Source organism: Lissotriton vulgaris, chromosome 6 (assembly GCF_964263255.1).
Source record: "Lissotriton vulgaris chromosome 6, aLisVul1.2, whole genome shotgun sequence".
NCBI lineage: Eukaryota > Metazoa > Chordata > Amphibia > Caudata > Salamandridae > Lissotriton > Lissotriton vulgaris.
The window spans coordinates 1732729217-1732742433 of NC_141694.1; the positions used below are offsets into that span (position 1 = coordinate 1732729217).

The following is a 13217-nucleotide window of genomic DNA, read 5'->3' on the forward strand; positions in this document are numbered from 1 at the left end:
GGTCTTAGTCCCTTTAACTCTGATCAATTAGCCAGAAGTCCTAAGGCTAATTAGCTTCTACTCTGGGTGCAAACTTCGGATAACGTCAAGGCTACATTTTTCGAGTTGGTGAGGGACAATGTTTTCTCACAAATACCTTACAACATACATTCAGTCATATGTCCAACTTAATGAGGGCTCTATTACATCCAATACTTTCTTATGGCAAGCTGTTAAACGGTGAGAAGTCTAAGTCATACCTTATTTATATAAGCAATCTTATAAAAGCAGAGCAGTGATCTGCACTCAGAGTTAACCATCCTTAAGCTCGACTTGGGTAACCTCACCACTGGAAAACTTAAACTGCTATGATAATTAAAATTCAAGAGAGAAAAGTACAATGTACATTAGATAAACTGGCTGGCCACTGAGGTTAATGAACTAATTTGGGGAAGAATGTGATAAATTTCTTTACTAATTAGCACAGAGGTGTAATTGCTCCAGGACAGTCCCAGGGGCGTGAAACCACCATGGTATTTTCAGAACTTATAGATAAAACCTTTGTGAGTTATTATCGAAATCTGTACAAAACACAACCAGCGCTGGACATAGGGAGGCTGTTACCCTTGATACCTCGTTTGCCACTTCCCAGGATACCAGAGAACGGTAGGCCACTGCTTGAATTCTGCTCTCTGAACATGAACTCCGGTCAGCATTATCCAACATGCAAACCGGTCAGACTGCAGGGACAAATTGTTTCCCCAATTAAATTTTGTAAGCATTCTGATTCCCTCAAAGCATCTCACAATACGTAAGAGGAGTTTACATCGACTCACTTTTTGCCAGAGGACCTACAATTGACCACAATAAGAGTACAGCTTAAACCTGGAAAACAGCCAGAGCTTTGCAAATCATACAGACCAATTTCACTGATTAATGTGTAAGCCAATGTCTTCACCAAGTCATTAACTAGCACCGTCTCCTGAGTAAATAGGTGTATGCCGGATGCAAGAGGGGACTAGCCACTGTATCAGCCAAGTGTATTCTGCACTGGCATAGTAGCAGAAATTCTCAGGTCTGAGGTTCCTTGCACTCAGATCGAGAAGTCATTTGAGTCCTGGGATTGAGGATTCTTGCTTACACAGACATTGGACAGCACTTCCTCTCAATGTTGATTTACTATATGACTGCACACTGGCTGCTTTCTTTATGCATTTGCTTGTTGGCGATTTGGATATCCAGGCGAAATTCTGCTTCAAGGATTCCAAGTTCCAAGTTAGTTCGCCCTAAGTTGGCAGGGTATGCCCAGATGTGGGTCCCTTGTTCCCTTTGCCATTGGATTCAAGCTAGTCTGGCTAATGAAGGGTGGTACCCAGAAACCGGTCCCAGGATGCTTGTTTTCGGTTCAGGGAAGACCTGGCTTGGCAGTTCGGGCTGGACTGTTCCCATGAGGCATAGGGTCAAGACGGATTTGCATATAGCTGGGACTGAACTGAGGTGGCGAAGTGAGCTAAAGAATGATGGATTCAACCCAGATCTGTGACTGGGGGTGAGTGCCTGAAAAGTTTCAGCACTCTGTCCATCTCCTTATGTCTGCTTCATGGATTCCTTTAAAAAAAATGTTTTAATCTTTTTTATCAATATGCAGTTTACAAAACAGAAACTCCACGAAAATAAAACAAACCGTCCACCCCCCCCCCCCCCAGCCTACTCCCCACCCCCCCAAAAAAAATTGCAAGTACAATAAATAGATGAGAGGAAGGGAAAGAAGAAAGAAGGAAGTGAGCGATTGTCCAGTTACACAATTAAAAGGTAAGTTAATTTTCGACACTATCTATGCTCCATGTATTTTGCGCCAACAGGGGTATAAAGTTCAAGTATATTGTTATCTGTCCCGTGTGAATAGTTCTTGGGAAAAGAAAAAGAAAATTACCAATACTTGAAAGTGCAGAGGAATGCAAACAACTCAAAAAGCAACATAACACATAATGCAACATATTATGTTTTCACAGAAATATAATTAACTAAAAAAAGAAAATAGGGCAATTCAGGTCAGTCTCAATTTTGTGGGTTAGTACCCAAAGAGGATAATGAATTGGCCTGGGAGAGCCATTTGCTAAGGGGTTCCCAAATTAGAATTTCTTTTTTTTTTAGCCCGTACCCCCTTTTTAGCCTAAATAGCCTCTCCAAGTTCCCCATTGACAGTAACCGGGCCAGCCAGTGTGAAAAAGGGGGAGTTGGCTCGATCCAAGCAAAGGTTATACAAAGTCTATAGACAGCTATCGAGGGATTAGGGCCCCGCCTTCCCTTCTGCTAATGAGGCTGAAAAACCCCAACAAGATGGTCGGGGGAGTTAGCAGAATGTTCTGTGCTACTACTTTGCTTAAAAAGGCTTGCATTTGGATAATTAAAAGCCCTAATACACGACGCGAACATGAGCACTGAGTCAGCACTAGATTCAGCACAGCGGGGACAGTACGTGCCTTTACCATTACCCCAATTAGCAATTTTGTTTGGCGTATAATAAAGGAAGAAGCAGAATTTATGAAATTGTGCTTTGAGGTTTGCCGAAAGTCGCTCTCTGCGTGTTGAAAGTCTAGATGAAAGGTAATATCAGAAATTTCCAATTTCTGCTGCCATTTTTTTGAAAATATGATCATGTCATGCCATCCGGCATTTGTCTATTTAACAAAACATAGATGGACCCTAATCAGGGAACATAGGGTGCAGACAGTCTTTCAACGAGTTTGTGTTTCCCAAATCCCAAGGCCCCCCGGGCCTTCCGTGAAAGAAAGTCCCTAATTGCGTAGTACTTAAAAACTTAATTCAGGTTCAAATTAAATCTTGTCTGAAGCTCTTCAAAGGCCAAGACTCCATTGGGAGAGTATAGAGCCCGTAGCGTTTTATACCTGAGCCATACCATTTTTGAAAATAAGAGCCCTTAAAGACTCCGGGCAAATTGGAGTTATTAGTGGGGGTATAACAGTTAAATCTTCCCTCCCAAGAAGCTTACGCATAGCCGTGAATACCTTGTATGCTTTATTAGGGTCTTAAATCTTACCCTCTTAAAGTACCCAAACTCTAATTGACGCCACAGACAGCAAACGTAATAGTAAAGAAACTGCCAGTAGCAGCAAATATATGGGGTGCAAACTATGTGCTATTGTGCACAACTCAAGGAGGCACAAATTATTACCCAATTTCGGCCATTGCTAAATAAATCACAAATCAATACCGAAACTAAGGTACGTGTGATTGGGAGAAAAGAAAACAAGTTACTTACCTGTATCTTTGGTTCCCCAGTATTGGTAACTTTCATAGATTCCCATGCTTTTGTATCATTCCCCGTCGTCGGAATGGGAGCCTCAGTAACAAAAATACCATAGCAGTAGGTACAAAAGAGAAAGAAAAAGGCCTATGCCTCATTCCCTTTTGTAAAAGAGACCAAACTTAGGCATCAGCCAATCAAAAGTGCCTCACCCCATAGAGCCCTCCTGAAAGAACCTCAGAGCCTTAGATTTTCGTAGCCGTTGTGTATCAGTCACCATATCTGTTGTAGGCTGAGCTTTCCTCGGGGAGGTGGGTGGGCGCATTGAAATCTATGAAAGTTACCAATACCGGGGAACCAAAGTTACAGGTAAGTAACTTGTTTTCTTGCCCCAGTATTGGAACTTTCATAGATTCCCATGCTTTTGTATCAGAGTAGCAAGCAGTTAGCAATAAAAAAACACATTTTGTGTAATAAATACATTGCAATAGCCAAAATGACAAAGATACAAAATGTGCAAACAACGGAAGGTGGGATAGAAAGGAAAGCTCACCAATTATTGGAAGAGGATCCTCAGGACAGCCTGTCCCAGTTCCGCATCATCTTGCTGTAAGGACTCCAAGCAGTAATGCTTGGTAAAGGTGTGGACGCTGCTCCAGGTAGCAGCTCTGCAAATGTCTTTAATCTATACCCCCACAAAGAGGGCCGTTGAAGATGCCACCGATCTTGTGGAATGTGCACGAATCCTGCAAGTCAGAGGTTTTCCTGCCGCAGTATGGCAATGCAGAATGGCACTTGTGATCCATCTTGCTACCCCCTGCTTGGACAGCGGGAGACCTTTCCTTGGACCACCAAAGGCAACAAACAATTGAGAGGATTTCTGAAATCCCTTAGTACGTTCCAAGTAGAAACACTGCTGCACATCCAAAGAATGTAGCGTCTTTTCCGCTGGTGTAGCTGGTTGAGGAAAGAACGCTTTCAGAATAACCGGCTCATTCAAGTGGAAGTCCGAGGGTACCTTAAGTATGAACCTAGGGTTAGTTCTCAAGATTACAGTGTTCCTTCTAAATTGTAGGAAAGGCTCCTGGATAGTAAGGGCCTGCAACTCTCCAATCCGTCTAGCCGATGTGAGGGCGAGGAGTAGAGCCAATTTCCATGAAAGGAACTTTATGTCAGAAAAATTAATTGGTTCAAATGGGCTTTTCTTGAGCTGAGAGAGGACTATATTTAAATGCCAAGTAGGAGGCGGAGGCCTCACTGGTGGATAGACTCTGAACAAGCCCTTTAGAAATTGTTTGACAATCCTGGGAGACCACAACGAAGGTCCAGACCCAGACCTTCTGTACATCGAAATGGGCGCCAAATGAACTTTTATTGACGAATGGGCTAGTCCCGACTTAGCTAGGGATAGCAGATAAGGCAGAATCTGATGAGGCTTTGAAGCAAAGGGGTAAATTTTTTCTCTCCTACACCAGATACAAAACCTTTTCCATTTTAACCAGTAGGTCGTGTTGGTTGAAGGAGCCCTCACCTGGGAGAGGACCTCCTTAATCACGCTCGAGATGGGGAGATTCATAAACTCTCGCTGCTCAGGAGCCATGCTGTCAGGTGTAATGACTGTGGATCTGGGTGCCAAACCTGTCCTTTGGACATTGTGAGGAGATCTGACATAGTCCTCAAGGGAAGAGGAGGAGCTAGCGACAACAGATGGAGTTCTGTGTCCCAGAACTGTCTCGGCCAAGCAGGGGCTATCAAGATCATCCTGCATGGTTCCACTTTGATCTTCCTGATGAGCCGCGGGATCAGAGGGATGTGGGAAAGGCGTAGACAAATGTCCTTGACCAGGCTATCAGAAGCGCATTCCCCAATGACCCTTGGTGGTGAACTCTGCTTGCATAATACCAGCATTTCTTGTTGGTCGGTGTGGCAAAGAGATCCACCTCCGGTCTGCCCCACTGGCTGAAGACATCTTCCAGAACTCGCTGGTTCAACTCCCACTCGTGGCTGACTGAGGATGACCTGCGCAGCCTGTCGGTGTTCTCGTTTAGAACTCCTGGCAAGTGTTCCGCCTTTAGCGATATTCTGTGAAGTATCGCCCATTCCCAGATCTGTTGAGCTTCCTGCGACAATGGAAGAGACCTGGTTCCTCCTTTGTTCACGTAGTGCATAGCCGTGGTGGTGTCCGTCCTGATGAGCACTTGTGAACCTCCTAAGCGGGGAAGAAAGGCTTGCAGAGCCAGTCTTATTGCTCTTAGCTCCAAAAGATTGATGTGGAGCCGTTGATTGTGAGGAGACCAATGGCCGCTGACATTTAGGTCTTGCATCACTGCTCCCCAACCCTCCAATGACGCGTCCATTGTTACTACTTGAAGAGACGGATTGTTTACGAAGGATAGACCTTGGGCCAAGTTGTTCTGATCTGTCCACCATAAGGCCGCTTCCTTCATCATTGGAGTGACGGTCACCTTGTCCTTGAATGATCCGTGAACCTGTTTCCATTTGATGTCTAGTTGTTACTGCAGAGGACGCATCCTCAGTCTGCAGTGAGGAATCAGAGGGATACACGATGAAATTACTCCCAGCAGAGATTTGTAGCGGCGTACTGAAAGACACCTTTCTCGTAGGTTCCGAGCCAAGGTCTGTAGTTTCTCCCTCCTTTCCAGAGTTGGGAAGGCTTTCGAGAGCTTTGAATCCAGGATGGCTCCCAGGAAACGAGCCTTTCTGGACGGGACTATGGATGACTTCTTTGTTAAGAGTGAGTCCCAGATTCTGAAACAAATTTGTACAAGCCTGAACAACGTCCCACGCTGCTTCCCTGGACGGGGTCTTCAGCAACCAGTCGTCCAGGTAGGGAAAGACTTGAAAATGGTTTCTTCGCAGAAATGCTGCTACTGGCGCCAGCACCTTTGTAAAAATCCTCGGGGCTGCGCGGAGTCCAAAGGGTAAAACCCTGAATTGAAAGTGGCTCTTGGCTACTGTGAATCGTAGAAACCTCCTGTGTGCTGGGTGAATTGGGACATGGAAGTACGCATCCTCGAGATAGAGTGTGGCCATGAAATTCCCCCGGGCTGATGAGCCGCAAGAGGTCTTGGAGAGAGACTATCCAGAAGGACAGGGAGATGAGATAGGTGTTGAGCTCCCAGGGATCTAAAATGGGGCGCCATTTCTCCAGCGTCTTCTTTACCAGGAAGAACCTGGAATAGAATCCTTGTCTTTGATTGGAGGGAACCGGCTCTATCGCTCCCTTCCGGAGCATCTCTTGGACTTCGAGCCGTAGGTGTTTCGATGGAATGGCTGCCGGGGGCTTGGGTGGCGGGACTTGCGTAAATTCCAAGGTATGGCCTTTCCGAATGATGTTGAGCACCCAACGGTCCGATGTTATATTGGACCAATTTTGAAAGTATTTGGCTACCCTGCCTCCAACTGATGACTTCTTGGAGGAGGGAACAGTAGGAAGAGCCAGGAGGCCGCTATTGTCGCTTGGACGCATCACGTCCCTGGCAAGCCTGTTTCCCCTGGTTGTAAGGCCTGGAGTAGTTAGAAGATTGGCCCTGTCTCTGTTGATAAGGTTGGCGGTACTGCTGGGAACCTGAGCCGGTGGATGAATAACACGGTTGTTGATAGGATCCCCTGTAGTTCGTACCTCTGCCTCTGGAACCCTTAAAAGTAGACTTGCGATACTGAAGGGTACCCAAGGATCTGGCGGTTTCAGTGTTTTTTTGATTTCCTGGAGAGTGTCATCGATTAGCTTCCCAAATAGTGCCTCCCCATCAAAGGGGAGATCCAGGACCTTGTTCTGAATCTCAGGTCGAAACCAGGTAGCCTTCAGCCATCCCTGGCGATGGAGGACTGCAGCCCCAGCCAATGAACGAAACGCCGTCGTGGCAATGTCCATGGCACAGTCAAGGACCTCCATTGAAGTTGCCTCTCCTTCTTACAAGATCTTTTTTGCCTCTGATTTCGATTCTGGAGGAAGCTTGTCTATGAACGAAGCAACGTCACACCAAAGATGGCGGTCGTATCTGCCCAATATCGCCAGGGCATTGGCAGCTTGCACCAGAAGACTCGCCATCAACGAGAATCTTTTTCCAGCATTATCCAATCTCAGCCCTTCCTTGTCTGGAGGAGTTGTTAAGGGAGCAGGGGTTGCGGGATTTCCTCTGCGCCGCTTGTGAAATAACTGAGTCTGGTTTAGGGTGGCCCGTCAAGGCAGCTGGACCATCATCAGGTGCTCTGTATTTCTTATCCAGACGCGGTAGCACACGGACCACTGTCGCTGGGTTCTTCATAGCCTAAAGGCCTTCCTCCCACAGATGTTGTACTATAGGTATGGAACTTGTCGTCTTCTGGTAGGGTTCCTTGAAGTCGTACAAGAAACATTCTGTGGCCAGTGCAGGCATAGCCAACTTGAACCTGCCTGCTGCTCTTTCCATCAGCTGATGGAAACCTCCTACGTCTGCTGGCGGGGAATCTACCGGATCCGGACATGGAAATGAAGGTCCGGAATGATGTATTCATCCCATTCAGTCGTATGATCAGATCCATGATCCGAATTTTGATCCTCATTCGAGGAATCATCATGGGTGTCTGCTGGCCTGAAAGATTCTTGCGGAATCGATGCCTGAGGCTGAGGGGACGGCTGCGCAGGCAATTCAGGAGCAGCCGTTGAGGCAGGAGCCAAGACAGGCGTTGCAGGCACTGCTGGAACCAGAAACGGCCTAGTTGCCTTAGATTTGTAGTCCTGCAGCATTTTATGCAGGTCCTGCAGGAAGGAAGATGGTACCGTAACCATGTCCTACCCAGAACAATGTGACTGGGCCGCCTGATGATGACCACCATCCTCCTGGTCATATTCTCCCTCAGAATCCGTCTCTTGACATTTGACCAGAAGTTGAGAGGGACTATTAGCGTAACCATACGAGTCCTGGTCATTCTCATCTGACTCCTCTTCCTCCAAGAGCAAAGCTGATGGCAAGGAGGTCCCTCTCCTAGGGAATGTCCTCTCCGGCGTTATTCTCGTGAGCGAAATAGTAATTCTTTTTTCAGATGACAATATAGTCGACGGTACCGTCGACGATGGTTGCACACTCGTCGACGTGATTGGCGTCGATGTCGACGATGAAATTGCCGACGATCCAGCTGTCATCGTCAAAGTTGTCGTCGTCATCGCTCTCATCGACAACACAGTCGTCGTCGACGCGGTCACTCTCGTCGGAGACGTTGTTGAACTGGTCCACGTCTTCGTCGACAATGCTGTCGTCAACACACCTCCCGTCGACGCTGAAGAACCTGCCGTTGACGCTTCCCTTTCTCGACGACGATCCTTTCGTCGACGAATCTCAAGTCGAAGAGCTAGTCGACGGAACCGATTTCAATTTCGTCTTCAATTTTTTCGTTGACGGAACCTCCGTCGACGACGTCTTCGTCGTCGAGGACTTGGAACTCCTCTCAGAAGATTAAGAAGGGGGCTTCTTGAAGGCTGGGACAGTCTTCACACCCTTGGAAGGCGTAGATGGTCCTACCCTCTCCTTTACACCGTGGTGAGGAGATTCGCCTGGACCTAGGATCTCAGACTCTGAGGGTCTTTTTTGAGGCCTTAGAGGGGTGTTACACTGAAGGAAAAGGGGAACCCCTACCCCTTTTGACTGACCTTCTAGATGACACAGCTGATGATGACTCCTCACTGTCACTGGAAACTCCATGTTTCCTCTCCTTCTGTTTCTGAAGCCAGGTCAGAAGTCTACCAGCACGATCCCGGAGGGTCTTGGTAGAGGCAGTGAGGCAGATTTTACAGTCCTCCGCCTTATGATCCGGATAAAGGCAATAGATACAATCCTTACGCTTATCTTCCACAAACAACCTTTTATTGCCACAGGTGGAACAGGGCTTGAAAAGGGCCTTCTTATCCTTGTCAGCCATCCTTAAACAATCCTGAAGAGAAAATTTGAAGGAAATCCTTTGAAAAGAGATGAAATGAGCAGAGCTCAAAGGAGACTCCCTAAGCACAACGTGCGGTAGAAAATCTGAGGCTCTGAGGTTCCTTCAGGAGGGTTCTATGGGGTGAGGCACTTCTGATTGGCTGATGCCCAAGTTTGGTCGCTTTTACAAAAAGAGGGTGATATGCTACAATAGGGAATGAGGACTAGCCCTTTTTCTTTCTCTTTTGTACCTACTGCTATGGTATTTTTGTTACCGAGGCTCCCACTCCGACGACGGGGAATGATACAAAAGCATGGGAATCTATGAAAGTTCCAATACTGGGGCAATCAATAAACCCATACATTAAAACTCCAATCACTAAGTAGATTAGGTTGATATTGGTCCTGATGAATAACTACTAGATCATTGTTATGACTAAATGGAAGCTAGAAACAGAAGACACTCAAGAAATCTGACACCAATTTATAAAAATAGATTGTACTATTATGTATTATAAGACACTACAATGAAAAAAAAACACGAGGTTTCTGGAGAAATCAAAATCACAAGGCATAGTAAATTTGCACGTTTCACTTAACCATGAACAAGCATTGGCAAATTCATTGAATCCGACGCAGAAACTTTTTCAAGAAACTTGGACAAATGTCAATGCAGTTACTTATAGTTACTTTAGACAACCAACTCTGGTAGGGAGCCAGTTAGGGGGACCAGCAAGGCCCACAAACAGTTCCCTTGAAGGTAGAAGCAGTCTTTGGTCAGTTCGAGGCACTTAAATCACGTTGTTGTAGGCTTCTATTTGAGTACTACTGATGTGAGGGATACAGGATGCTGAAGGATGCTGTAGATGAGATGCGGTTGACATGGGTCTTTTTGCAGCTACTCCTCAGTCCACATACTCAGGCTGTCCTGGCTACAGGGGTCTGCATCTCTTTAACTCCTCCCGGTACTGGTAGAAGTTCAGTCACCCCTGGGCTACCAGTCACCTGATATTAAAGTTACAGCCAAATGATAACTGGTCTTCTGGGTAACTGAGCTGCACGCCAACGGCTCTCCCAGGTTTAGAAAACTTGGGTGAAACTTTGGGCATCAGACGAGGATTTGTTCTACCCACTAGCCCCAGCAGACCTCTTCAGCTATTGTGGTCCTGTGCTGTGAACAGGCGGTCAGCCAGCTAACCCTTGGAGCCTCTTGCTTCAGCTGTACTCCGGAGACAACTTCTCCACGAGCAACACACAGCAGACATAATACTTCTCCTTTGATAGCCACCAGGTGCAGTCCATGAAAGTGAAGCCTCTGTGCATCACGATGCACCATGGCAGTGCTTCGGTCCTTCTTTCAGTCCTTCTTTCAGTCCAGTCGAGATCGGAGTTCTGGATGCCAGGGGTGCTCTATTTACGCTCAGAAAATGCCCTCAGGGTAGGATACGTTTGGTGGCCAATCGTCTATCAGGTTCCATCCCTCCTGATAACCACTTCCTGTCAAGTAGGGCATCTAGCTATCCAGGATGCACCTTTCTGCCCACTTCCAATATGGCTGAACCTAGAGGTGCGGCTACCAAGGAGGCTACACACCCATGAAAAACTAGATTGACAACTCGATTCCTCTACCCTGTCCCTAATGCCAGCCTATCTACCCAGACAACAAAGCAGCCCCTATCCCAAGTGTTTCCCATTTGCCCCTCAAAGGTGGCTTATCCTCGGAGCTTGGCTTTTGGGCTAACACCAGTGTAGCTTCTTGCAGGAAAGAGGTAACCTCTCTCTAGTGCAGGCTTCTATTGCAGTTGTACCCAGACTTTATCGACCCGCTGCTTCCTTGTCCTATTGGCCATGGCTCCCCCCTATCTTACTGTTTTTTTGGAGGGTGGGGGGTGTAAGCCTGGCCTCGGGAGTACTTCAATTTTTCTCCCTGAAAATAATTGGGATGAAGCTGATGATGTTATAATAATCATATATGCAGGATGTTTCGTATTACAAAGGCAGCGCCTCTAATAAAATATTTCTAGTTACACTTTTTTTTTTAGAGAACCCTCTCAATCTTTAATATCCCAGTTACAGTACTAGATAACCCCCATGTGCATGTAGGCCCAGCGGCCAAAGTATTTCTGCGCTTGAAGAATATTTGCACGCACTTCCATTTCTACCCATGTCATACGGACCACACACACCTGTCTCAGCAGGGTGAGACACAATTTTTAAAACTAAGTACAGCTTTATTTTTGCCGTCTCCTCCCTAAAACTGCCTTCAATTCAGTACAAGCCAAATACATTCCCTTGTTTTTCTTATTTTTTTTTTTTAAATGTCCCTCTTGCTTTCTTACAAATATTAGCATTATGCCGTATATGGTGTTTTACTACACTGTGCTCACGGAGAGAGCAGGCCTGTCAGGAAATGTGTGTGTACTGGAAGAAATGTGTACTGGAAGTACCTATGGTAAAGTACACATGTCAATACTTAATAACAGTGTGTTTGAGCGACAGGAGAACTTTACTTTCCTGATAACTTGCATTGGTGTAAAATGCATTTGGGGGAAAAAAAAAACTAACAAGTAACAAAAATCAGGTTTCTTCCGCTACTTTGGGAGTGTTGGAACATGGGGATCCAGTGAAATATGGAGGTCATGTACTTCAACATGCCATCAATTAAGCACTACATTTCCAGCTTTAGCCATGTCACCTACAAATCGTCAACATCATGTGTTTAAGTCTAATTAGTTTAACTAAAGCCAACAAACCCTTCAAAATGAAATGCATTTAAGCGCTGGGTGCGCGGCTCCCCAGGCTAGATGACAGCGCTCCAGGGAGCCATGGCACGCACACATTGGGAACCACTGTTCTATTGTAATCTTTCCTGTGAGTCGTCAGCAAGTCTCTTCAGGAGAGCTGAAAGTGGTCTCGGAGACAAACCCCAATGTGCAACAGTTAACGGCACAGAAGCCTAAAGGCAACAAAGTGTTAACTTTGTTAAAGATGCACACTGCAACAAGTTACAGTAATCTTGGCCCGGGAACCAAGTTGGCTTAATGTAATGAGAAATTCGATAATTGGAGTATCAACTTTGGTCGCACCATTCAGGCGTTAGCACAGCTAAATGGTCAGAGTGTAACTCGTCAATGGTGCAACTAAGCTTTGCCACAGTAAAAACGAGTGCAGCATTTTTACTGTCAGAACATGTAAAATACATGTTCTGCCCGGGAAATATGGTGGATCTTGCCTTAGGATCGGTATACTGCCATAGGGGTGACATACACATATTGCAGGGAGAGGCTTTAACCTCATCCGTGCGGCCCCGATTTATCCCCGGTGCTGAGCCCCAATGCAAATAGGTGTGGACATGACAGAACGGTTCCATCATGAGCACAGCTCGACCGATGCTCATGACGGAACCGTTTCGTCATGAGCATCGAAAGAGTTAAATGGCAAAGTCGGGCTAGCAGTTTAAAACTGCTCTTCCAGTCTGCAAAGTTAGACTGGGAGACTCGTTTTACCTGTGTTTAATCCAAGATGGCACAACCAGTGCTGCAATTCCTGGTGTGACCTTCCAACTTACATTCCCTTAGCACCACAGACTAGGGAATTATAGGCAAGTTATATTATGCTAATTGGGTATAAGCAAACTCAGTACTTTTTAGTGTCGGGCACTGCCACTGAGGTGGTCAGCAGGCCTCACTGCACTGAGTAGAAAAACCAACAGCTTCAGTCCAAAAACTTGAAGCATTTCCTTACAAGTGAAATCTGAAGCTCCATGTTGAATCAATGTTGGTCAATGGCAAGTTCCTATAAACATCCAGACCTCAATCCAATGCCCAGGCCTTTGAACCTTCTCTAGTGTTTCCTTCCAGACCAGAGGCAGGCTTTCATGAGTTGTACATACCGCTACAGATCAAACGTATTCTGAATCTGCATCAACTCTAGAAATTATGTAAAGTAGTCCATTAGACTGTGCTCCATGAGCTCCCCAAGTATGGGAGAGAAAAAGTAACATGTCCCAGCCAGCAGTGTAACGAGTCTAAGAAACTTTGCATTTTCTCCTC

At 46.1% G+C, this 13217-nt stretch overlaps 1 protein-coding gene across 4 annotated transcripts in view; it reads right to left on the bottom strand.

Moving 5' to 3' along the window:
• Positions 1-13217, bottom strand: part of WDR26 (WD repeat domain 26) — a 702982-nt gene that overhangs the window by 177456 nt on the left and 512309 nt on the right. The gene's annotated exons all lie outside the window — the stretch shown is intronic.